This window comes from Mustela putorius, unplaced genomic scaffold (assembly GCF_011764305.1).
Source record: "Mustela putorius furo isolate JIRA1106 unplaced genomic scaffold, ASM1176430v1.1 tig00000835_pilon_pilon_pilon, whole genome shotgun sequence".
In the NCBI taxonomy this organism is placed as follows: domain Eukaryota; kingdom Metazoa; phylum Chordata; class Mammalia; order Carnivora; family Mustelidae; genus Mustela; species Mustela putorius.
The window spans coordinates 623,412-650,159 of record NW_025421492.1 but is presented as its reverse complement, the minus strand read 5'-3'; the positions used below and the strand labels follow the sequence as shown (position 1 = coordinate 650,159).

Genomic DNA, 26,748 nt, shown 5'->3' with positions numbered 1-26,748 from the left:
TACTGATGTCATCCCACCCCAGGGTCTCTTAACACTTTCTCTAAGTCTTAAAATCACAAATAATAATTGCATAAACTCTCTCCTAAATTAAAATCTACTTCCCACCTGCCCACAGTTAAATACAGCTCAGTGATAGCTCACACCCTCTTTTACCAGAAGTCAAGAGAACAATAAATGATTTTAGTAAGGGGCAATGTCACATGTATTTTAGTTACCTTTAATTTCATTTTAAATCTTTGGAGAATTTCAAAAAGTAAAGAGCCATCCCCAGAACTAATTTGAAATAAGATGTGTGCTAAAGTTAAATAAAAGAAGAGGGAACCACATGCAAAAGAAATAATCTAAATACAGACAATACACCCTTAAAAAATTAACTCAAAATGGATCACAAATCAGATGTAAAACACAAAACTACAGAACTTCTCAGAAAATATATAGCACAGAAGATAATTTAGATGACCATGGATTTGGTGATGGCTTTTTAGATACATAGCCAAAGGCATGATTCATGAAAGAAATAGTTGATAAACTAGATCATGAAAATTAAAAATGTCTGCTCTGTGAAAAACAGTGTCAAGATAAGCCCAAGACTGAAAGAAAATATTTGCAAAAAACATATCTGACAAAGGACCTTTATCCAAAGTACACAAAGAATTCTTTAAATTCAACAACAGAAAAAAACCCATTTGAAAACGTGCCCAAGATCTACAGATAACAGACATCTTACTAAGAAGATATACAGATGTAAAATAACATATGAAAAGATGTTTCACATCATACATAATCAGGAAAATGCATATTAAAACAACGGGATGGCCCTACACACCTACTAGAATGGTGAAAATCCAGAACACTGATACCATCAAGTGCTGGCGAGACTCTGGAGCTACAGGAACACTCTTGCATGGCTGGTGGGAATGCAGAAGAACATGGCCACTTTGAAAGAGAGTTTTGTGGCTTCTTACAAAACTAAGCATATTCTTATCATACTATCTAGTGATCATGCACCTTGGTATTTGCCCAATGGAACTAAAAACTATGACCAAACAGAAAGCTGCACAAGAAATAAAAAAAAAATAAAATAACAATATATAAGTAAGCCTAAAAATCCATATTAGGTTGTCTATTGCAGCTTTATTTATAATTGCCAAAACTTGAAGCAACCAAGGTGTCGTTCAGTAGGTGAAGGGATAAACTGAAGGATGTCCAGACAAGGGAATATAATAAAGCCCTCAAAAGAAATGAGCAATCAAACCATAAAAAGGTGTGAAGGAATCTTAAATGTGTATTACTACAAAGCCAATTTGAAGAGGCTTCATACTGTAGGATTCCAACCAAATGGCATTCTGGAAAAAGAAAAATTGGAGACACTGAAAAATATTAGTGTTGTAGGGGGTAAAAGGAGAGGCTATAAAAATATTAGAAGTTGTAGGGGGTAAAAGGAGAGGCTAGAGATAGGGAAGAATAAGCAGATGGAGCACAGAGCTTGTTCGGGCAGTGAAAATATTGTATATGATACTGTAATGATAGATGCCTTATATAATTGTTCAAATCCATATAATGTATAACATCAATACTGAACCTTAATGTAAATATGGAATTTGGGTGATAATGCCATGACAGTGTAGTTCATCAGTTGTTACAATGTGCCACTCTGTGATAGATTTGATAATGGGGGAGGCTATGCATGGCTGGGGTAGGAGGTATAAATCTCTATTATTTTACCCTCAATTTTGTGGTAACCCTAAAACTTCTTCAAAAAATAAAACTGAATAAAAAATTTTTTAAAAAGGGACCTTTTCATATTTTGGACATTCATTCTTTGCCAGGTATGTTTTACAAATATGTCTTTTTTGTTGTTTTTTTTTTTGACAGAGAGAGATCACAAGTAGGCAGAGAGGCAGGCAGAGAGAGAGAGGGAAGCAGGCCCCTCACTGAGCAGAGAGCCTGATGCGGGGCTCGATCCCAGGACCCTGAGATCATGACCTGAGCTGAAAGCAGAGGCTTTAACCCACTGAGCCACCCAGGTACCCCTGTTTTACACATATGTCTTACTAATCTTTGACTTGTGTTTTAATTATCTTAATAGTGTCTTTATAGCAAAAGTTATAAATTTTAGTAAAGTACAAATAAACTTTATTTATTTATTTTTTTTAAGGAGGATAGCCAGAGGGAAAGGAACCTTCATGTACTACTGGTAAGAATGCAAACTGGTGAAGACACTGGAAAACACTAAGGAGACTCCTCAAGAAATTAAAAATAGAATTACCATATTACCCAGTAATTCCACCACTGGGTATTTACCCTAAGGAAATGAAAATCCTAATTTGAGGGGGCCTGGTTGGCTCAATGGGTTAAAGCCTCTGGTCATGATCCCAGAGTCCTGGGATCGAGCCCCGCATCGGGTTCTCTGTTCAGCATTGATTCTGCTTCCCCCTCTCTCTGCCTGCCTCACTGCCTTCTTGTAATCTCTGTCAAATAAACAAAATCTTTAAAAAAAAAAAAAAAGAAAAGAAAATACTAATTTGAAAAGATATATGCATGCCTATGTATATTGGAAGATTATTTACATAATTAAAATACAATAGCAACCAAAATGTCCATCAATAGATGAATAGATAGAGAAGATGTGGTATACACCCCCCTACTGGAATATTACTCAGCCATAACAGTGAATTTACAACAATATGGATTGAGCTAGATGGTATCATGCTGAGTAAAACAAGTCACTCAAAGAAAGAGAAATATCATGTGATTTCACTCATGTGTGGAATTTGAGAAACAGATCAAATGAAATAACAAAGGAAAAAGAGACCAAAAAATATAGATTCTTAAATATAGAAAATAAACTGGTGGTTGCCAGAGGGGAGGTTGGTGGGGGAGGGGTGAAACAGATAAAGGGGATTAAGAGTACACGACTGTGATGAGCATGGGGTAATGTATATAATTGCTGAATCATTATATTGTACATCTGACCCTAAGACAATATAAGTTAATTATAGTTCAATAAAAAAGGAGGCAAAAATATATATCCTGATTGAACATGAATCAAAAGCAATGTAAGCTATTTACACAAGAACACAGTATCTATGTATAAATAAGTCAATATATGTTAAAATGACAAGGAAGATACATGTATAAAGACTTTACTTATACTCTGGCAGAGAAAGCTTAAGGATTTCACAAGTAAAAAACTCTAAATGGGTATTTTGGACCCCTAATTTTGCAACAGCCAGGCAGTCTAAAAAATTCTTACTGGTGTTATAGAATTTCACACACAAATATTTTCTCCATTTCACTGTAGAATCATTGAAAAATGATGTAATAATCACCTATGAATAACCTAGTACCTGTTAAGATTTAAAAATATGAATAATCACACGTTGTTATGTTAAACACAGAAAATTGTTTTATGAGAATGTCCCAGAAAAACCAGAGAAAAGGCATAATCTAAAAACAAAATAGTGAAAAGATGCTTTTCTGCCACTCTCCTGCCAAGCTTTCTCTGCTGCAGTGGATTTCTTACAAACTTGATCAGGCATGAACTTTACAGAAGCATGATTTACAGAACCTGAGATGTGAAACACAGCAGAGGGTTTAAAATGTGGATCTTGTTCCAGTAAGAACAGGAACCAGAGGTTTATATAAGGTGTTTAATGGGACTTAATTTTGCCATGGGTTAACTGCATCCTCATGTGGGCTCTATTACTAAGAAAACTATGTAAACACACAATCCTTAGCAAGATCTGCATTAGGAAAATAAATACATTATAAGAAAGATGAAATTAAGCAAGCTATGAAAGGTAGACTTTATCTTCAAAATCTCTCCTAAAAGTAAATGTAGATAAACAGGGCGCCTGAGTGGTGCAGTCAGTTGCGTCTCCAATTCTTGGTTTTGGCTGAGGTCATGATCTCGGGGTGGTAAGACTGGACCCTCCACTGGGCTCCATGCTGAGCGTGAAGCCTGCTTGAGATTCCCCTCTCTCCTTCCCCCTCTGCCTCTCCAACCCAGCTCTTGTTCTCTCTCCCTAAAAAAAATTGCCAACAGGTCTTCTCAGAGATTTTGATAGTTCTAGTATCATTTTACCTAGAACATATACTGACTAATTGCATGTACTCTGATAGTTCAGATAAAAGAGAAAGTTAACTTTAATTATTAACATTGAGCTATGAAGGGGAAAAAGGTGTATATATAATTTACAGGAGAAAACGGTAGAAAAGTACGATGGAAAAATGAAACCGTGTCGGGTTTCTCCAAGCGCCCCTACACGACCACTTTCCATCAAGAATGACTTGGTGTAACACATTCATGTTTTAAAGATGCTTGCTGCTTTTTAATATCTGACTTGGGGGGAAATTTGACAAAAGAGATACATTGATGAATTCTTAAAAAAAAAAAAAAAAAACACAGTGGAGAATAAAAATTAGTCTTATTGATCAAGCCAGAATTACACCATCTTTTTTTCACATTAAAATTAGAGTGTTCATTTAAAAGATTAATTTTATAATGAGGCAAGTTAATTCCCCATTCATCCTTAATCTGAAGCCAGCACTTTTTACTGACTCCTCCATTCATTAACGGCATGCAATGACAAATCTGTTGACAGATCCACTGTCCATATGTGTGTGGCTCTGATTCAGTCTCTTATTCGATTAGTCTATCAATCATTGCACAAATACTGCTCTATTTATTACTTATTATATACAAATATTATGCATATAAATTTTTGTTGGTGTATATATACTTAATTGATTTTATACCCAGCAATATCTTTAAACTCTCATGAATTATGCTTTGTACACTACTTTGTATTTTCTAAATAGGTAATTATATCATCTGTGATAATTAATTATAATTTTGTATCTTTCCAATTCTTATAATTTTATTAACTTTTCTTCTTTTGTTGAACTGTCTGGCATCTGGAGGAGAATCTTAAATTAAGAAAGTGATATCATTGGGGCATCTGGGTAGCTCAGTGGGTTAAAGCCTCTGCCTTCAGCTCAGGTCATGATCCTGGGATCCTGGGATCGAGCCCCGCATGGGGCTCTCTGCTCAGTGAGGAGCCTGCTTCCCTCTCTCTCTCTGCCTGCCTCTCTGCCTACTTGTGATCTCTATCTGTGAAGTAAATAAACTCTTAAAAAAAAAAAAAAAAAGAAAGTGATATCAGGGTATGCCTGGATGGCTCAGTGGGTTAAGTGTTCAACTCTTGATTTCAGTTCAGGTCGTGATCTCAGGGTCGTGAGACTGAGCCCCGCACTGGCTCCACGGTGGGCAGGAGCCTGCCTAAGATTCCCTCTACCCCTCCCCACGCAGACCCCCAAAACACTCACACTCCCTTCCTCTCTCCCTAAAAAAATAAAGATGATACTCCATCATTAAGTATTTGCTCTAAAATTTCCCTATTCTATCAAGATGTAAATATGCACTTTTATTCCCAGTGTGCTAAAATGCTTTTCCATAAAATCATGAAATAAGTTGTAGTAACTATTTTTATGGGAATTTTGATATAACCACATAATTTTTTCTTTTAGAATGTTTAATGTGCTGATTTATAGAATAGATGATCTAATGTTAAAATATACCCTTCACCTGTGACAAACCAAATTGTTATCATTCATTATCAGATTAAGACTGCTCTGTTTGGTTAATATTTTTGCCACTATATTTATGTGTGGGAATGATTGTCATTTTCCTTTCTTGTATTATTCCTGTCTAGATGCAATATTAACATTAAACTCACACAGTAGATACAGCTGGAAAGTTTTTCCCCTTTTTACTCCTGGAATATGTTCTATAAAATTGGAATGATTTACTTTGAATGGTAGAACTTACCATAGAATGTCCTGATACTGGAGTTTTATTGTAGGAAGAGTCTTAATTTATTAATTTTTAATTTCCTTTATATGATGTTATAAATCCATTTAGGCATTCTATTTGTATGAGTCATACTGGGTAAAGCTGTAATTTTCTGGTCAATAACTTATTTCTTGTAAGATTTTATTCTTTTTAGCATCATGCCTTCCTAGTGTTTCCTTTTCTTTGTGAATCTCTGCTCTACCTAAAGCTGTGTCCTTTTTTAGTTACTATTTTTTTCTAATTAAAGCTCTTGATTAATTTTACTTAAATTTCATTTTAATTTCTTTTTTCTTTCTTTGAAGAACCAACTTCTGGCTTTGTTTACTAACTCTATTACACTTTCTAAATATATTATTAATTCCTAATACCATCTTTCCATGCCCATTTTTATTTTTTGTGCTAGAAATTAGCTTGTTAATTTTTTTGGTCATTGTTATTTTGTTACCCTAGGTACTCCCCAAGAAGAAGCTATACAAAGGGATTAAAAAAAGCAATGACTTTGGGGCGCCTGGGTGGCTCAGTGGGTTAAGCCACTGCCTTCGGCTCAGGTCATGATCTCAGGGTCCTGGGATCGAGTCCCGCATAGGGCTCTCTGCTCCGCAGGGAGCCTGCTTCTCTCTCTCTCTCTCTCTGCCTGTCTCTCTGCCTACTTGTGATTTCTCTCTGTCAAATAAATAAATAAATAAATAATTAAAAAAAAAAAAGCAATGACTTTATTGGGAGGAATTAGTATGAGAGAAAATGAGGGGGGAGCCGGAGAGTCAGGGGCAGCTGGACTGCAATCAGTACTGACTTAGATATGGAGGTGGGAGGAGAGGAAGGAAGGTTGGATGAAATCATTTTAGATGTCAGCGTGGTCCAAGGAGAATCAGGTGAGGCCATGGAGGAACTGTTAAGTCAAAGTCACTAGTGAGGAGGTCACATCTCCCAAAAACAAGGAGACTGCCCTCTGCCTGAGTAGTCTGTGGGAAGTGGGATCTTAACTGCCTGATTTCAGAGTACAGCAGCTGGAGTTCTGGGTTAATTACATTCCCTGTAATTGAGATCTGAGAGTCACCATCCCATGGTAGACATAACTGTTTCCTAATATAGTCCTTGATGTTATAAATATCCCTGAATTTTGCAGCATCCCTCAAGATTTCAGGGCTTTTATCTTTCAGTCTTATATTCTGTTAAATATCTTTCTTTGGCCTATGAGTTATTTAGATGCCTGTTTTCCAATATTCAAACAATAAGTTTCTTAGTTATTTTCTGTAATCAATGCTATAATATATGACCACCCATGGTCAAACAATACTGTCTCTTGGAATCACGCAGTTTAGAGCATGACCACATGCTAAATCCCTATCTCTCCATGCAGCCTCCAAAAATCAGCAGTGGGAAAAAATAAAATCAGTCATTCTGCAAATAGAATTAAGAGACTTAGTTTAATAGAAACCTTGACTCACAAGAGTTAAAATATATATCTGAGAACTGCAAAGTCCTCTCTGGAGACAATGCAGGAGCAGTCAGAGGGGAATTATGCATAAGAGGGAACACCAGCTAGGGAGGACTCCCAGAAGGGAACATCACATCACCCTTCGGAGGGAGATACCAAGAGGAAATCTCAGACCTGGAGGACCAGAATACTAGCTACTGTAAGAAATGTAAGAAAGGAGCTGAGAAAGTATGAAAGATAACAGCTTTCAGTCCTGAGGTGGGACCACTTACCAGGGAACTATACTCTTGAAAGTAGGATTGTCATTTGGATATTTCTAGGATAAGAAAAATTGGAAAGCAAGAAGTTGCTATTAAGGCTCCTATCAAAGAATCAGAATACAGATTAATCCACATTCCTCTACCTAAGATCTTTAGTTAAAACCAAACAAACAAACCCAATCCTTTTAGTGTATCAACCAAAGAAAATACTCTAGAACTAAGAAATTAGGTACATAACCCACACACACTCTTCATTATTCCACCGTTTCCATAAAACCACCTATCATTATTTATTCTTGCTTGCCTAGGAAAATCTTACCCACTTTGTCACAAACAGAAAAAAGGAATGCAGTATCCATGCAAAACTACTAAAAGTAGAAAATAAAATAAGAATCAGAATTTTTTAAGTGCTAAAAAACAAACAATACAACTTTTAAAATGGCAGAAGACTTAAACAGAAACTTCTCCAAAGAAGACATCCAGATGGCCAATAGACACATGAAAAGATGCTCAGCATCACTCATCATCAGGGAAATTCAAATCAAAACCACAATGAGTTATCACCTCACACCTGTCAGAATGGCTAAAAACAAAAACAAAACACATTCACAAGAAATAAGAAGTGTCAGTGAAGATGTGGGATAAAAAGGGACCCTCATGCACTACTGGTACAGACACTGTGAAAACAGTATGGAGGTTCCTCAAAAAATTAAAAATAGAGTTACCCTATGATTTAGTAGTTGCTCTACTGGCTATTTACCCAAAGAATATGAAAATGGTAATTCAAAAGGATATTTGCACCCCTAAGTTATTTACATTATTTACAATAGCCAAACTATGGAAGTTGTCCAAGTGTTTATCAATAGATGAATAAAGTGGTGGTATATACATACAATGGAACTTTGAATTGCTGAAAAATACTCTTTATAAAACCACCATCATGACAAAGAAAAGCTATAATAATACCACACTCCAGCATGAACTATATCAAAGCAAAAAGAGAAAAATATGTAAAAATATAATATAGGATACATGTAAACTAACAAACGTGTATCATATTGATTATATAACCCAGAATATAGTCTATTAAGTGATTCTGAACACAAAACTCTCATTCAATATCCAGTGGGATATATTCTCAGAGCAGTAAGGACTGCATGGAAATCTTAAACAACATTCAAGAGGATTATCTGGGGTCATAGTACTGATGTGAGTTTGTAACAATTTTATGTATGTTGTAAGACAAAGCAAATAACTTTTTATATTAATCTTATAAAAAAAGAAACAAAATTTTAAAAAGAGATAAATAAAAAATTAAGAAAATGAGACATATACATTGGAAACTAGTCTGGTAGTTTTCTAAAAAATTAGTTTTATACCTACACAATGAACCAGCAATTCAACTCCCCTCCCAAGATTAATAAAAACATGACCACAAAACATAAATAAATTAAAATATATTAAAAGTTGTATTCATTATGGTCAAAATATGGGGAAAAAAGTGTTCAGCAACAGGAGAATAGATCAATAACTTCCAGTGTATTCATACAATGGGATATTATTACTAAATGAAAAGGAAAAAACTATCGATACATGAAACACCACGTATGAAACAGAATATGAGGCGACTGGTACAGTCAAGTATTTATGGTATGTTTCCATCCATATGAAGTTCTAGAATGGGAAAAATTTTATGGCACCTCTAAGGTGGGAAATTGGCCAGGAAGAGGCATTAGTAAACTTGAAAACTTCTCAGGATGACAGAAATATTCCATATCTTGTAAAGAGTGTGCTTTATAAAGATGCTTGCATATTTCATGATGCATTGATCAGTATCACTCAATATCTGTTATTTAAATTGTGTGTAAATTTTATCTCGGCAGAAAAGGTCAGCAATAAATACTTAATGCTAAATTTAAATGAAAATTTTGAAATATGAATGTGAAGGCAGTTTTCTATCTCCCTCTACTGAAAGGATGTGGGAGCAATTATACTGCAAGGGAAATTAACATGTTCAGCACCCAGATCCTTCCAGTAAGGTAAACCATGGCTCTTTGAGAAATCCCTAACTCTAATTCCAAAGCTAGGAAAGCACAAGATGAACTAAAATATAACTGTGTCTGAAAACAGTTAATCACTGGGTGATTAATGGAAAAATGTCATTAGGACACCAGCTTAAAAGAACTCCTAGTGGCTAAATCTGGGACAGTTTGAACATCAAAAATGAAAACAATATTAGTGCATAGTAAGTTGAATAAAAATAAACTCATAAGTCATTAATATAACCCAAAGAAGGATAAACAAAGAGGGAAATTTTTTGAAACAAATTTTTTTCTTTTTTGCAGAAGAATGCCAGCTAATAACCATAGAAAGATAGCCAGAATTAGAACTTTCTTTTTTTTTTTTTAAAGATTTTATTTATTTGACTGAGAGAAATCACAAGTAGATGGAGAGGCAGGCAGAGAGAAAGAGGGAAGCAGGCTCCCTGCCGAGCAGAGAGCCCGATGCGGGACTCGATCCCAGGACCCTGAGATCATGACCTGAGCTGAAGGCAGCGGCTTAACCCACTGAGCCACCCAGGCACCCCCAGAATTAGAACTTTTAAAAACTATGAATTATAATAATTATAACCAGTTCACATAAAGATCACCGATGGGTGCCAAAAGCATTAGATAAAGGTATTTAGAGAACAGGGTATTTTTAGGATATCAGAGACTTTTCTGAAAGATCATTTACTAATTTCAAAATGAGTATTGGAGAGAGCTGGATGCCCACGCCCTCATCAAGGAATCATGCTCAGCATCACTAACAGTAGAACAAGATGGCACCACGTTTCTCTTTATGCAAATCATAAGAAATATATGTATTTCTTATGTACTTCATAAGAAATAGATGTATTTCTTATGTACTTCATAAGAAATAGATGTATTTCTTATGAAGTACATGTTATTCTTGCTAAAGAATGTTTAACCTGACTGTAACCTAGCCTGTAAATCGGTGGTTCTCAACCAGGGTCGTTTTACCCAAAGGTGACATCTGGCAAGCCTGAAGACATTTTTGTTCGCTATGTGTGAGGAGGTGCTGCTGGCATTTGGTGGGTAGAGGCCAGGAATCCTGCTAAATGTCCTCCAACACAAAGGACAACACCCCACAGCATATCAGTAGTGCTGAGGTTGACAAAATCCTGCTCTCTACCTACTTTCCTCCTCACAAGTAATATGGGAACTAGAATAACAAATACCATTAGCAAAGTTAGGCAACTCCAGAATGTGGTATATTCTGCCATAGGACTACTATGATTTTTAAAAATAGTAATCTATGAGGAAATAATGGGAGAACTGTTCTAGTATAAGAAGATGACTAAATTAAGATAACCCCTTATGCCTTAATAAACTCAACTGCATTTAGACAAACAGAAAGAAAACACATCCTTGAACAAATAGAGGGAATTTAATATGAACCAGACATTTTATAGTAAAAAAAAATGGGTGTATTACCAGGGAGGCACAAGCCCTCCAAATACCAATCACAAATCAACAGCAAGCCTAAAAAGGTGAGAATGGTTTGTACAATGACATCTATGTTTTCCAACTTGAGAGAACAACTCTACAATGCACCTATTCTAGGGTGATACATGTTAAAGAATTTGAGAAGAGGATCATGATGAATATAACTTGTGTTCAAATAGTACACAAATGACGGAAATTAATCTCAAAAGATAATGTTCAATTTAAAAATTAACAAACTGAGGGTTGCTGGGGGGAGGGGTTTTGGGAGAAGGGGGTGGGATTATGGACATTGGGGAGGGTATGTGCTTTGGTGAGTGCTGTGAAGTGTGTAAACCTGGTGATTCACAGACCTGTACCCCTGGGGATTAAAATATATGTTTATAAAAAATAAAAAAATTAATTAAAAAAAATTAACAAACAGAATCAAGTATACGATAACATCATTTATAAAAGTTTAAAGTGTACATTTTTTCAAGAACATATACATATTCCAGTAAATGCCTATGGAGGGGATGGGTGTGTGTGTGGGGGGTACACAGAAAATAAAAAATGAATGAGTGAATGCCAAGAAGAGAGGGACTTTGTAGAGATCCAGGGTGACGACATGCCATGAGCCAGGGAATACTGCATCAAAAAATTCTCTGCTTCTAAGTACAAAAATAAATCCAAACATCCAAATAAAAATATTAGTGTATGCATGCGTCCCAAAACACAATTTAAAGAGATAATTATATTTTTTAAAAAAGGAAACTGATAAATAGGGTTGATTCTGGTGAAGAAATGGAAAGGTAGAGAGGATGAAAATACATCTATTTTCTTGAAAGATTCAAATTAAAAGAGTTGTACTTATAGTGGCCCTGAAACACAGACCTTCTGGATGTGATTCTGGTAATGGAGTGCTTACTAGAGGCCGGCTGCAAGGACCCTAGGGGGTGGTCGCAGAATACGAACTATGAACCTCACCTGTGGATTTGGAGAAGGTGAGGGGAGGCATAGATTTAAAGAGGAAACATTGTATATAGTCACTTAAGAGTTAAATAAGATAGAGGCAATGGTAATTATCTGGATTTTGAGCTTGGCCAGATTTTGTTAAATGACTTGGAAGCCATAAAGAAAATAACTGACAGACTCAGGTCAGCCAATTTTCAAATCAGCAAATGTTATTAAAGCCTGAATTTGTCCCTGACAGTGTTTAAAGAAGCTCTTATCTCCTGAATCTGGTGGGTAGACTAGGTGTCTCCAGGCCCAGGAATTAATCTTACATGGAAGAGCTGCATGGGAGGCAAAACACTTAGTCTTGACAGTTCTCTTGTGCTAAATCAGGGCCCTAAGAGGGAAGTAGTGGGACTTTGGAACCTGCAAAGAGCTTATTTGAGTAGATGCACTTGAACACCTTGAAGCAGTATTTCATCCCAGTGAAACTGCTGAAAGGAGTGCCTTGAAGACCATGTAGACACAATCAACCTGCAGGGCCCTCGGAAACAGCAAATGAATGGTGGGTTGATGACAGACAACCAAATGTAATCAAGCGGTAACCCAATCTCATATTTTCTTTCTGGATGTTGTATCTTTGCCGGAACTCAAATGACCTTGGTGTCCTTCAGAACATGTCAATGGTCCATTCTATTAAATATATCAAGCTAAGTACACATCTGATGGACAAGAAATGGTAAGTATTAGGGGTGCCCTAGTAACTCACAGGCATGTCAGAGAGTAGGAAGTTCATCCACATAGATTAAGGGTCCTACCACTCCAATGAAATATTTAGGGACCTAGTTTTCTGGAGCATGCAGAATCGTCACCTCTAAAATAAGGGAAAAGTTATAGCACTAAAAGAGAGGCAGAATGGTTGGCCGTGGAACCTGGAGATCCAGCACTTGGAAGTAAAGTTATGACCCATTTGTGGGGTTTCTTAAAGCATGGCACTTTTAAATGAGACCTAGTGCCAGAAAGGGAGCAGCAGTTCCACGATGTTGGGTATGCTTCCCTGCCATTCATTCCACTTGGCCATGCAAATCCAGTGTTATGTCAGAGAAAAGGATACCGTATGGAGACTCTGGCAGACCCCAATCGAGGAGTCTCAGAACAGATTCCTAGGGTTCTCAAATAAGGCAATGCTATCTCTAGAGCTGGACTACTTCTTATTTGAAAACTAGCTCCTCATATGCAAAAACCAGTTCCTAATAGAGAATGAGTCCTGACCCTGGGAGTCTAGAGCTGCCCATCATGGTCTGGGTATTATCACACCCATTAATCTATAAAATCAGGCAGCCTTAAGAATAATCCTTCTTATAATGAAAATAATATATTGATGTTCAGGCCCAGCAGGTGCAGAGGACAGCAGTAATTTACACAAGACAGATGGACCTAACCCTCAAATTACCGATCTATATGACATGGATGTCTCCCTCTTAGCTCACACGTATGACTTCATGGGTGGTGTCTTTCAGTAAGCTAATGTAGAAGGACAGGAAATCAGGTATGATCCGTGAGTACATCTTCTTGATAGGTCAGCAGGAGATAAAAATGGAAGGTACTTGAGCACCTACCTACTTAGCAGCGGCCCTGAAAGACAGTGGTGAGAAAAAAATCTTCCCAATACTTGGAGAAATACACTTGTCATCAATGTTGAATGAGGGGACAAATGACTAAAGGTAACAATAAACACACCTGACCGGAAACTGGTGAATCACATGGTCTCTTGGCTAGGGTCCTCTATACAAAGCAAAACTGAAAGACTAAAGACAAAGACGTCTATGCAAGAGGCACAGGGATGGACATACAGATGTGGACATAAAAAACCGTGATTTTTTTTTTTTTTGACTCCCATATCCTATCTGCCAGAATTTTTTTTTTTCCCTTTAAATCACAGAAGAGGCATTTTAGCAACCAGATGGGAAGGATGGTGGCATCCAGTCAACATGAGTCACTCTCAATCCTCCACCAGTCCAGTGCTTGAATAATGGGTGATAAATAGAGCTGTAATATCAGGGTTCAAGGTTATTCTTGGGTCCAATGGAATGGGCTGCCGCTCAGCAGGGTGATCTAGCTGTTCCCTGACCGAAGGTGTGATCCGTGAGCCTCAGAGAATAGCCATTTAGTGACAATATACCAGAACCTTCCTATGAGAGGCAATGTATAGTTTTCCCCTGAATTGAAAAGTACTTTAAGTTTGTCTTTTCTCTTGTCTGCCAGCACCATGATCTAAAGACTTCATAGAAAGTGGTTTACCAACAGATTCCTGTTGTTCCTGAAACATCACCTAAAAGGTTGGGTACATTTAACAAAGGAGAAAAAAAAATGGGTGTATTACCAAGGGATGCACCAGCCTTCCAAATACCAATCACAAATCAACAGCAAGCCTAAAAAGGTGAGAATGGTTTGTTAAATGACATCTATGTTTTCCAACTTGAGAGAGCAGCTCTACAAGGCAGGACATAGTCCCCTATTTGTGACATACTAATGGCCAATGTATGAGGCTGTGTCCCAGTACACTGAATATATACATTCAGAAACCAATGCATGAAAGTAGGAATGGTTTTTCTCACTTTTATTCATAGTGTCTCCCCATTATTCTCAATATTTGCAGAATTTTATTTATACTCTGGCAGGGATAAATAAAACATCTATGTAAAACGTGCTTTTCCACTGTGCACTATAAATATATTACGATTTTGAGATTTTTTCAATGTTTTTAGTCACTTGGTAAGGTTAAAAGTTTGAGCCTGACAAAATATTGTTTTGAGTTTTGATAGCAACATTAGAGGTATATGTAAGTGCAGCTTTACATCTGTTGTTTAAATTTTCTGTTTTAGAAAAGGAAAAGATATTTCTCAAGTGTAAGTCAGTTAAAAAAATCAATTACTCAAATATGTCAGTGAGCTAAAGTCCAACACGAACATTTGTCCAAATTCAAAAACAAATGTCAATGCCTATGGATCGATTACATGAGAATCTTCAACTCACCTGACCTTTTTACTGAAAAATTCTTAGACATTTATGGTAGAGAAAAGATATCCCCAACAGATTTGAAAAAGGTCAAAGTATAGACTTGAGTATTATTTGAAATTTAGTTTCCAATAATTATTTATGACCTGAATTCAAAATCACTTGTAAGGAAAGTTTTAAATGGCTCTCATCTAGAATCAGGCAAATTTCTTTTGCGTTTCTTAATGTACTTGTTTTTTATTTCAGCTCCCTCCAACACTTCCACATCTCCTCACTTCCACAAAGTAAAATAGACCGAGGAAGGACCTTTTTCCCTCCCCCTATAGGGTAGTCAAAGTATCCAATTTTTTGAGTTCTGAATGACATTGGTTTCTACTCCACTTGGATTAACAGATAAACCTTAGTGGAGGCAAGGATATGACACAGAAGAAGAGAAAATATAGAACAGGAGCAGAAATTTTTAAAGACCCAGGAGTTAAACAAACAAAAGCCAGTGGGCAGGATTGTGGGATCTCCTTACAAAAGTCAGTGATGGCCTAATGAATAATATATCCCATTTTATTTCTCTGTGCTACAGGACATGGATTTCCAGTGTTTGACTGGTAATAACTGTCTTGTTTGTTTACATTCTTACCCAAATGGCTCAGATTCAAATTTTCTAAAGTGCAGCAAGGCAAAGCCTACTTTTGTATTGCACATAATCACTCCTTTTTTAAGGATGCTTGATGATTTTTTAAGACTGGTAGATTGATAATCATGGTTAAAACATATTTTTAATATAATAAAAAAGCAAGTGTTCCTGTAATCACATATTATATCATTATTTAGCTGCATCATATAGCTGGGGTTTGCCTGCTTTGTATATTTGTATTTGACACTGTAACATAGGAGGCTTATGTTCCAAAAACATTTAAAAAAATAGGTTCAAAAGAGTAAGAAGAAAAACACTTAAATATTTCGTTGATTTATGATGGTGTGAGGTTTAATTCTAATTCTGCCATGTACTAGCTGTGAAGCCTGGGGCACATTCCCTAAACTTTCTGCGTCTGCTTTCTCATCTGTAAAACGAAAATAGTGCTTCTCTTATAGGGCTGATGTGTTGATGAAATGAAATCACATATGTTACGGGCTTATAAAGCACATGGGACCTACAAAGCATTCATAAACATTAGCTGTAAATACTTAATGATACTCAGTCTGAAAGAAAACAGAAACATGTATTTTAATAGATATATGTGTACCTTCCATTACTTTTTAATATTTAAGGAAAAGATGCAGAGATTAAGTGACTTTTCTTCTTCCTTTCTCTTTTGGCCTTTTTAAATTCTATCCATGCTCACCTCCAGATGACACCCTCCACTTTTTGTAAGACATATTCTCTTTGGTTGATAAAATACTTTGTAAAGAGACACCTGGGTGGCTCAGGTGATTAAGCCTCTGCCTTTGGCTCAAGTCAAAATCCAGGGTCCTGGTAGCCTGGAACAGAGCCCCACATTGGGCTCCCTGCTCAGCGAGGAGTCTGCTTCTCCCTCTGCCCCTCCCCCTGCCCATGCTTCTGTGCTCTCTCATTCTATCTCTCTCTCTCCCCTCTCTTTCTGAAATAAATACATAAAATCTTTAAAAAATACTTTGTTAAGAATAATTATTTTATCGGGGCACCTGGGTGGCTCAGTGGGTTAAAGCCTCTGCCTTCAGCTCAGGTCATGGTCTCAGGGTCCTGGGATCCTGCCCCACATCGGGCTCTCTGCTCAGTGGGGAGCCTGCTTCCTCCTCTCTCTCTGCCTGCCTCTCTGACTACTTGTGATCTCTGTCTATCAAATAAATAAATAAAATCTTAAAAAAAGAATAATTATCTTATCACTTGTTTATTTCTTTAGTACAATAATTATTATTGTGGTGATTACTAGAAAGCTTAAAGTCATAGACTCAAATACAGACTTTGGAAAATTTTTCTTTTTCCATGGTACTTCAACCTGTGGTAAAAACACATGAAAAGACCTCAGTTTATAAAACTCAAATAATTCCAGAACAACTGTTTTGAACTTAAGCAGATCAGTACTGAAAAGAAAAGCTAATATGATTCTTTGCTGTTAAAATAATAATTCCAGTACAAGTCTACTTCAAGAAGTGAGGTAAGTCTCAAATAAACAGCTTAACATTATGCCCAAGGAAGCAATAAAATAAAGAAGAAACAAAACCCCAAATCTGCAGGAATAAGAAAATAATAAAATAATAGAAGAAATAAATGATATAGAAACTAAAACAATCAATCAATAGAACAGATAAAACACATCAATAAAACCAGGTGCTGGTTCTTTGAAAAGATAACAAAACTGATAAACCTCTAGCCAGACTCATCACAAAGAGAGAGAGAGAGAGAGAGACTCAGACAAAATCAGAAATCAAAAAGCAGAAATAACAGCTAACACCACAGAAATACAACGTAAAAGAGTATCATAAAAAATGATATGCTAACAAATAGGACAACCTAGAAAAAATGGGTAAATTCTAGAAATACATAATCTACCAAAAATGAATCAGAAAGAAGTAGAAAGTTTGAACAGACTAATTATCAGCAATGAAATTGAATCAATAATAAAAAAACTTCCAACAAACAGAAGTCCAGGACATGATAGCTTCATAGGTGAATTCTACCAAACATTAAAAAGAAGATTTAATACCTATTCCTCTCAAAATTTTCCAAAAAACAGATATGGAAGATAAACTTCCAAATTTGTTCTTCGAGACAAACATTACCCTGATAGCAAAACCAGTTAAAAACACTAGATAAAAAGAGAATTACAGGGCAGTATCTGTGATAAACAGAGATGCAAAAATCATCAACAAATTTTTGCATACTGAAACAAAGAATACATTAAAAAAAATCATTCACCATGAGCAAGTGGGATTTATTCCTGGGATGCAAGGGTGGTTCAATATTTGCAAATAAAATAACATGATGATACGTCACATCAATAAGAGAAAGGATAAAAATCAGATGGTATCTCAACAGATGCAGAAAAAGCACTTCATAAAGTACATCTATTCATGATAAAAACCCTCAACAAAGTAGGTTTAGAAGGAACATACCTCAACATAATAAAGGTCACATATGAAAAAGTCAAAGCTAACATTATACTCAATGATGAAGAGTTTACAGGCTTCTCCCTAACATCAGGATAAGACAAAGGTGTCCACTCTAACTACTTTTATTAAACTTAGTACTGGAAGTCCTAGCCAGAGCAATCAGACCAGGAACAAAAGGCACCCAGACTGGTAAGGAAGAAGTAAAACTTTCACTATTTGCAGACAACATGATACAATATATAGAAAACCCTAAAGATTACATCAAAAACCTACTAGAAGTGATAAATGAATTCAGTAAAGTTAAAGGATACAAAATCAATGTAGAGAAATCTGTTTCAACCCTTTACACCAATAATGAAGCAACAGGAAAAGAAATTAAGAAAACAATCCCAGCAATTCCTGGGCACCTGAGTGCTACAGTTAGCTAAGTGTCTCTTAAAAAACAAAAAACCAAAAACAAAAATGATTTTATTTAGGACTCCTGGAGGGTTCAATAGGTTAAGCATCTGCCTTTGGTTCAGGTCATGGTCTTTGGGTCCCAGGATGGAGCCTTGCATTGGGCTTCCTGCTCACCAGGGGGTCTGCCTCTCTGTCTCTCTCTCTCTCTCTCTCTCTCTCTCTCTCTTCTGCTCCTCACCACCACTCGTTCTCGCTCTCAAATAAGTCACAATTTTTTTTTCAGATTTTTAATTTTATTTATCTATTTGAAACAGAGAGAAAGAGCAGGCACACAAGCAGGGGGAGCAGCCATATGAAAAAGAAATTCAGTTTTCCCAGAATATTATTTTTCTCTAATATAAAATACATATAAAACACATATATTTTATATAAAATATCTCTTTAGAGGTTCTGTTTCCTGAGTTCTGTCAATATAAACCCAAAATGTGCCAGAATGCTTAAATCCATATCACTAACAGACTTCTAATTATATATACGTACATATATATTTATAATATTCATATATATGAATATTCACTCATAAAAAAGAATGAAACCTTGCCATTGGCAACAACATGGATGGACTTAGAGAGCAGAATGGCAAGTGAAATAAGTCAGTGAGAGCGAGACAAATACCATTTGGTTTCACTCATATGTGGAAGTTAAGAAACAAACAAAGGTGCGGAAAAGAGATAAACCAAAAAATGGACACTTAACTACAGAGAACAGAGGTTTATCAAAGGGGAGGGGGTGGAGGGATGCAAGAAATAGGTGATGGGGATTAAGAGTGCACTTATCGGGATGAGCACCGGATAATGTATAGAATTGTTGAATCACTATATTATACACCTGAAACTAATATACCTCTGTAAGTTAACTTTAATGGAATTAAAAATTTTAAATGATAAAAAATAATTATTCTAATAGGCACCCATGCTTACCAGGGTTATACATATTAGGAATAAAATTTTAAAATTATGTATTTATAAAGGTTATCTAACTAATAGCATATTCTATTGCTTAAATATTTTAAATATAGTTGAATTTCTAAAAATTGAGGGAAACATCCTACCCTACTAGGAAATAAATGAATTTAATAAGTTTAGAGGGTACTGAACTTCTTCAATTAAACCCAGAAGGTAGAGTATAACATGAAAATTGGGCTTATCTTTATAGTTTAGGTGACTAGCCACTGGTTTCTTGATACACTTGTCCTTTAAAACATTACACGCACCAAGCTCTATCAGCGGGCACACATGAAATCATTGTGGTGGGAACATATCGAATATAGTCAAATATAAAACACATCAAATCATATTCTGAATGAGTGTGGGCATAAAGTCGTGCCTTCCCTCCATTTTGATTTTTTTTCTTTCAACCTCACCAAAGGTCAAAATAGAAAGCCCTCTTCTTTCTGATATGTACTTTATCCCTCCCCACATCCATTCCATCAAAGCCATGGGCTTTGCTGGGCATCGACCTCGAGGCAAGCACTATTGCAGAATGAAGCTGAGGTCTCCCATCAAACTGACAGTCCCTTATGTCACATTCATATTAACCTGGGATTTCGACAGAAGAGCAGTGAAACTGTTCACTTAGCTCATATGAAAACGTGTTCTCTAAGGGAAACATTCTGAGGATGATAATGGGGAAGTTCTAAATCAAATACCACTAATCTAAAATAGAATCAATTCTCTTTATTGGATATGTGAACCCTTGTTAAACATGCAACTGTACTCTAACAGGTTTAGTAGAAGTTTTGAGTTTGAAGCAGTGAGAGTAATAATCGAGGAAATTATGGAATGTAAATAAGCATGCCCATACAAATTTGCCAAGCCCACTTGTTGCCCCTATGGAAAACAGTAAGCTGGATCTTGAAATAAATGCACAGAAATGATGGGCCAAGGGGCCCAGGAAAGCCCCAAATATATTTGCTTACACCCAAAAGAGGACAAGACCTAGAAGGCATCAGATTGGAAGCTGTAGGCAGGTCATCAAGAAAACACTAGGTGACGGGGTTGGCAGGTTTCCTTACCGCAGCCTCGTCCATTCCCACACAGACTGCTTTCTATCCACTAGAATACAATAAGGACCTTATGAGTAAGAAAAAAATCTCAGATTGTAATTAAATCATCAATCTAATTTAGCTAACAAGCTTTCTGAACACCTGACCACCAGGAAACTACTGCTGATGGGGCATCTGCACAAAGGAATTTTACATTCTTCAGCCCATCCTACAAAATTCTTAAACTTTTTTGAAAACAAAACAAAACAAAAAATCTATCATTCAAGGCACCTAATACTTCCTGGATAAATCATTACAGGCTTTCATCTGTTATTCAATTTTTATATTTATCAGTTTTCTGTAAACGCAAGACAAGTGACAGTTTGGTCTTAGATAATTGGACTATTTAGACTTATATTTGTCTAAATAACCAGAATGCATATCCATGTGTGACAGTTTTAATTTTCAGTTTTTCCAGAATATTATTTTTCTCTAATGGCTTACTCATATAAAATATCTCTTTAGAGATTCTGTTTCCTGAGTTCTGTCAATACAAACCCAAAATGTGCCAGAATGCTTAAATCCATGTCATTAACAGACTTCTAAATTAACTTGCTTACAGCCATCAATACCCTGTTTCAAAATTATGCAATTATTTCTGATACATTAAGAGTATTCTCTGTAATCTAACTCACTTTATTACAACATGTAAAGTCAGAGGTATGAGATACAAGAGATTTAAATCAATTTAGATTATCATCTTTTGTGGCAATCTCAGAAAATTAAATTATGACGGAATTGGATTTCTAATTATATAACTCCCTTCCAGTCAAAGACAATACTATTTAACTGTCAATAAATAAAATCCCAGGCATTTCTTCATTTAAAATTTATAACGAGGTCAACTTCCCCAGCATCATGCAAATCTGCTACATAGATCCCATATATTTGAAAACATGCACTTAACTATAATTTTTTAAGAATCCTATATCCCTCACGGAAGGCGGTTCTCTCTCTTTAGAGAGTATCCCTCTCTGAGGGCAGGTCCATTTCTATATCACACACCACCGACTTACTAGATCCTAGTACAGTATATAGCACACTATATACAGAATGAACGTTTGAATTAGCATTTAAGAAATCACATTGAAAATAACTTTTTCCTTTTTTTAACATAGAACAAAAACATTTTTCTGCCCTCTGTATTTTCCCTGACTTTACCACACAAAATCTGGCAATGAACTGCTCCTATTAGACTATGTTAGTTACTCATCTAGGGATTCAAATATTGTCCCACATCCACATAATTCCTGATATTTATTGCTATGTAAGAGGGAAAGGAGGAATTTTTGCTTCACTGTTAACACGTCAATATTTTTTTAAAAAATGTTTCAATATATTCCTCTACTCAAAAGAAATGATCTAAATATTCTACAGATCAGATCACCCTTTTTATTACATTATTTCCTGCTAATGCTGTGGTCTTCACTCACCGGATTCTCCCCTTCCCACCAGCGCCCATCGCTTGGCTAGCTGTCACTCCTATCGCAGATCTCGTTCTGGACATCTTTTCTATGTACGTACATAGGTCACTACATTTCACCTACTGACGTAGAGAACACACTGTACTTAACTGTCGGAGGTGTTGGGTTTTTTCCCCACTGTGGCCATCACTGGGCCCATCGCTCTCTCAGACCCTTAGTGCCAAGCACACTGGAGATGTTTGATCAATACTTGTTGGTAAATGGATTAAGATAAAGAACAAATGAGCAGGGGGACTATTTGTGTAATCTTGTTTTGTTTTCTACTGCTCTGTTATTTCACTGTGCCCACGCAGAGAGAACAGAGAGACTCTGCTTGATGTTCACATTGAGAAAAGTTTCCTTTAAAATGCCAATCAATAAGATAGTATCTGGGTATGAAAATTTTATGGCACAAAAGGTTTATATTTTGTCTTGCAGAAGCAAAATAAGGAGGGCTACTTACATAATCACTAGTTAAATGTAACATGTTACCCATGCGGGTCTTTTTCCCTCAGTTAGGACGCAACATTTTAAAAGTGAATAAGTGACGACATTCTGGGGCACCTGAGTGGCTCAGTCGGTTCAGTCAGTTAACCGTCTAACTCGGTTTTGGCTTAGGCTGTGAGCTCAGAATCCCGAGACGGGCCTGCATGGGGCTCTGCGCTCAGTGTGGAGTCCACTTGAGATTCTCCCCCCATGTGCTCTCTCTCTCTCTCTCTCAAAATAAATGAATTTTTTTTTTTTTTAAATAAGACACTCCAAGAGAGAGAGAAATAAAAACAAGTGAATATATTGGGTCCCTTCAGTTTATATTATGCTGCATTCAATTAGGATTACAAAGAAAAATCATTTTTAGAGCATTTTTTGGTACCATATAGAAAGATTTAAACGCTAATGAAGTATCAGAAAATACATGTCAACAGCAGAGCTCTAAGCTAGAGCTGGCAGAGCCTACTGTGGACCATTCGCTAGTATCAGAATGGGAGACATAAAGTGAGGGACCAGAATAGATCTTCAGAGTTTTTAGTTGTACTTACTGGGCTAAATAGGGAAAAGTATGTTGACTTCTTCTTTCCAAAGTGCAACAGAAATTGGATGTACATGTTTGGATAGGTGAGAAAAGAACAATTCACAAATAAGAAACAAGAAAATAAGAAATCAAAATTCCAAAAAGTTTAAAAATGAAATGTTGGCAATAAGTTTTTTAGAATAATACAAGATAAAATGGTTATTTTCCCTTGGATGAATGTGTATCCCAAAAATGTTGGCCTGAAAAAAATATAAAAGGAGTGTTTCCTGATTGCGTTTGGTTTTAAGCAGCAACCAGACAGCAGAAAGAGGTAATGATTTCTTGACTCAGAATGCTAATTAATTTCCATTCTAAACAAACTTCTTTTCCAGTTTGAAGGGCCTTGGTCTTAAATATGGAAAACAGATGAAATGTTTGTGTTACACGTATGCATACACTAAGACACAGCCATTCACCTAGCACCTTGGTGCGCAGAGAATTCACCTCCTCACACATGGGCTAGTATTTACAATTATGTAAATACTATGGGGCTTTTCTGTCAATGCTGCTTTTCAAATTTCTTTGACCAAATTTCTACAATGAGAAGCTTACTTCAAGAAAAAGAAAATGAGGCAGATTAAGAAATAAGGAGAACACACTAGTCAAGTGAAAACATACTGTTATCAAATTTGTGAGTATTAGTAACAGTTTAAAAGTTGTTCATCATAAATGGGGATCATCAATGTTAAAAAAATTGTGATGTTTGATATTAAAATACTGTTTTTTTTCCAATTCAAGAAATATTGCTGGAAATTCATTTCATTTCTTGAATAAACTCACAAGGTGATAGACCAGGTCGTCAATGTCAGAGATGGACTGCCGGCCCCATCTGACTTCTGGATTCAAACTCATTAGCTACATGGCCTTGGTAAGTGGCCTAACCTGAATCTGAGTGTACACTCTGGAAAACTAGAACTAAATGACAATATAGTTGAGAAATTATTTCAACAATATTTGAGGTTATTTTATAACCTTGAGCAAGGAAAATTCTCAAAGGCGCTTTCCTTTAAAAGTAGACAAAAATATATACAGATCATAAAACAAAAAAGTACAAAAAGAAGTGTGTTAACTATGCTGAATCAAAATAAAAAACTTAATAAAAATAAAAACAAAATTAAAAAAGAATATATAGCTCATAAAAATGTTAAGGTATTAAATGAGATCTTATATTTCAATGGCCCAGCACTATAAATGTGACATATTTGTAGTTATCAGTAACTGGTAGCTATTTTAATAAACATTATATCAGTAAAAATGAACAAACAACTAGAAATTTATGTATAGATAAGTAAAATACAAATTAAAATGACCTTCTTGTCTATCAGTTAGCAAAGCATTAAAAATAATCATATATACTGTTAGCTATAGAATAATGAAATGAAAATGTTTATACAGGCATGAGAATGTGTACTGCAGGCGAGTAAAAATGTAAATTGATATAATTTTTCTAAAGGACAATTTGGTGATGTGTATAAAAAATTTAAAAATAAACGTTCTCTTGGTCAAGCCATACTACTTCTAGGAATTTACCCTAAGCCATTTTTAATACCCAAAGATGAATGTGTACACACAAACTGCAATACTGATTATATATCTTAAAAAAACCCAATTCTTATTTTTTATATTTTAAGATTTTATTTATTTATTTGAGGAAGAGAGAGAGAACAGAGCCAGGGGGAAGGGCAGAGGGAGAGGGAGAAGCAGACTCCTTGCTGAGCAGGGAGCCCAAGGTAGGGCTCAATCCCAGGACCTTGGGATCATGACCTGAGCTGAAGACCAATGCTTAACTGACTGAGTTGCCCAGGAACCCCCCAAAAACCTGATTTTTAAAAATGGGTTATATTTGAAGTAAGATATAGCACAATAACACAATGGCTTTTATGAAAACATATTACACATTATGATATGATTTTAGAGACCTAAACATAGCCAGTGTAAAAAATAAAATAATGCCAGCAAAGGGTGATTATCTGTCTTCTTTTCTAAGGAAAAAAAACAATAGCTTCTTTACTAACTTAAAACTGAAATGAACCATATGCTCACATATATAACACACACATATACACACACAAGCTCATTGTTTCTATTTAGAATCTGTCTCAATATTTTATTTGTTTTCTTTTGAACAAAGCTTTCCTTCTTCAATTTAATTCAACAGAATATACCCCTTAAGTGTACATAGTTAGACATAGCCAATTCATGTCTTTCATTTGCTTTCAGCTTTCAGTGCTCTATTAAGAATTTTTAAATCATAAAACCATATATCACAGTACTTGAGTGTCTTGTGGGAGATTATCTTTAGGTGGTAAAAGGTCTATACCCTAACACAGAAACACAGTTGAGTTATATCGATATGAAACACCTAACACAAGGTCATATAATTAATAAATGAGTCTCCAAACTTTTTACTAAATAAAACTAAAAAAGAGATCCTATGTTGCTATGGCTCCCAGTGCATCTGAAAATGATGATATTAGATTACGTCCTCGGCTTTTGAGGAGAGTCATAATATATAGCCAGATGTGTCTTTCTCTGTTTTTGTATCTAACTGTTAAGTAAGCTTTTATACATGTTGTGCAAAGCTTAATCTAAGATGTTCTCCGATCTCAGGACCAAGAAAAAATGGCACCTCTCCCGATGGTTTGATTTCTTTAAGAAAACAGCCATCACACAAACCGCCATTTTCCCTTTTGACCTAACTGGTAGAAAGAATTGTTCTCAAGACATCAGCCGTTCTCATCACGGATCTCACACACCTTCCCTCACCCACCACGTCTTTCTTTACATGAACAATGGAAGACGGGGCAAGGAATGATGCTGATTCAATCAAGAAGAGCTCTTTCTCCTTAACAACTTCGTGTAACTCCCCAAATCAAGGCAGGCTGCGTCCGATCAGCTTTCCCTTGCAGCGTGTGATCATTTCAAAAATCCTGTGTGATGACTTTTATTATTCTTACTTCCATTATTTCAATCAATCTGTATACTGAGACTTAGGTATAAGGAGTTGACCAGAATAAAATAATCAGTAATGGAGCTGCTTCTGGCTCCAAAATCTTTGGTTTATGCATTTTGCACTGCACTATGTTCTTCTGATATAAAATATACCACGGTGTGAGTTCAGTCTGTACGGACCTTTAGAAAGAAGAAAGCATCTCATACAAATCTCCTTCCTCCTACCCTATATTTCCTGAATTGTTGCCACACATTGATATCCAAGACATTCTTCCAGAATTATGATACAAAATAAGTAATTTATGATTTTCCACTTTTATGGTACTAACACTATTTACTATGTAGTACAAATAATTCAATATCCTATCTATAGGAACAATAATCTATCTAGAAGAACAATAATTCCTCCTTTATTAACAGGATGGAGAAAACAGAATTTACAATCTGTGAAAATTCTTTAGGTGGTGATGGTGGTAGAAGTGTTCAAAATAAATGTTCCCACTATTTCACCCGTCACAGCTAAGAAATGAACTAATAACAGTAAAGTTACCCTGCCTTGTCTCTCACTGTTGGTGGCTGCCAACAGCCACGTTAATTCCGTCAGAAACTACCTGTAACACATTTGTCAGTCATTGGTCCTGATGATAACCTAACATACTAGA

At 35.9% G+C, this 26,748-nt stretch overlaps 1 protein-coding gene across 7 annotated transcripts in view; it reads right to left on the bottom strand.

Annotated features, from left to right (window-relative positions):
* The window catches only part of CCDC102B (coiled-coil domain containing 102B), a 187,644-nt gene that overhangs the window by 18,463 nt on the left and 142,433 nt on the right, over positions 1-26,748 (bottom strand). The gene's annotated exons all lie outside the window — the stretch shown is intronic.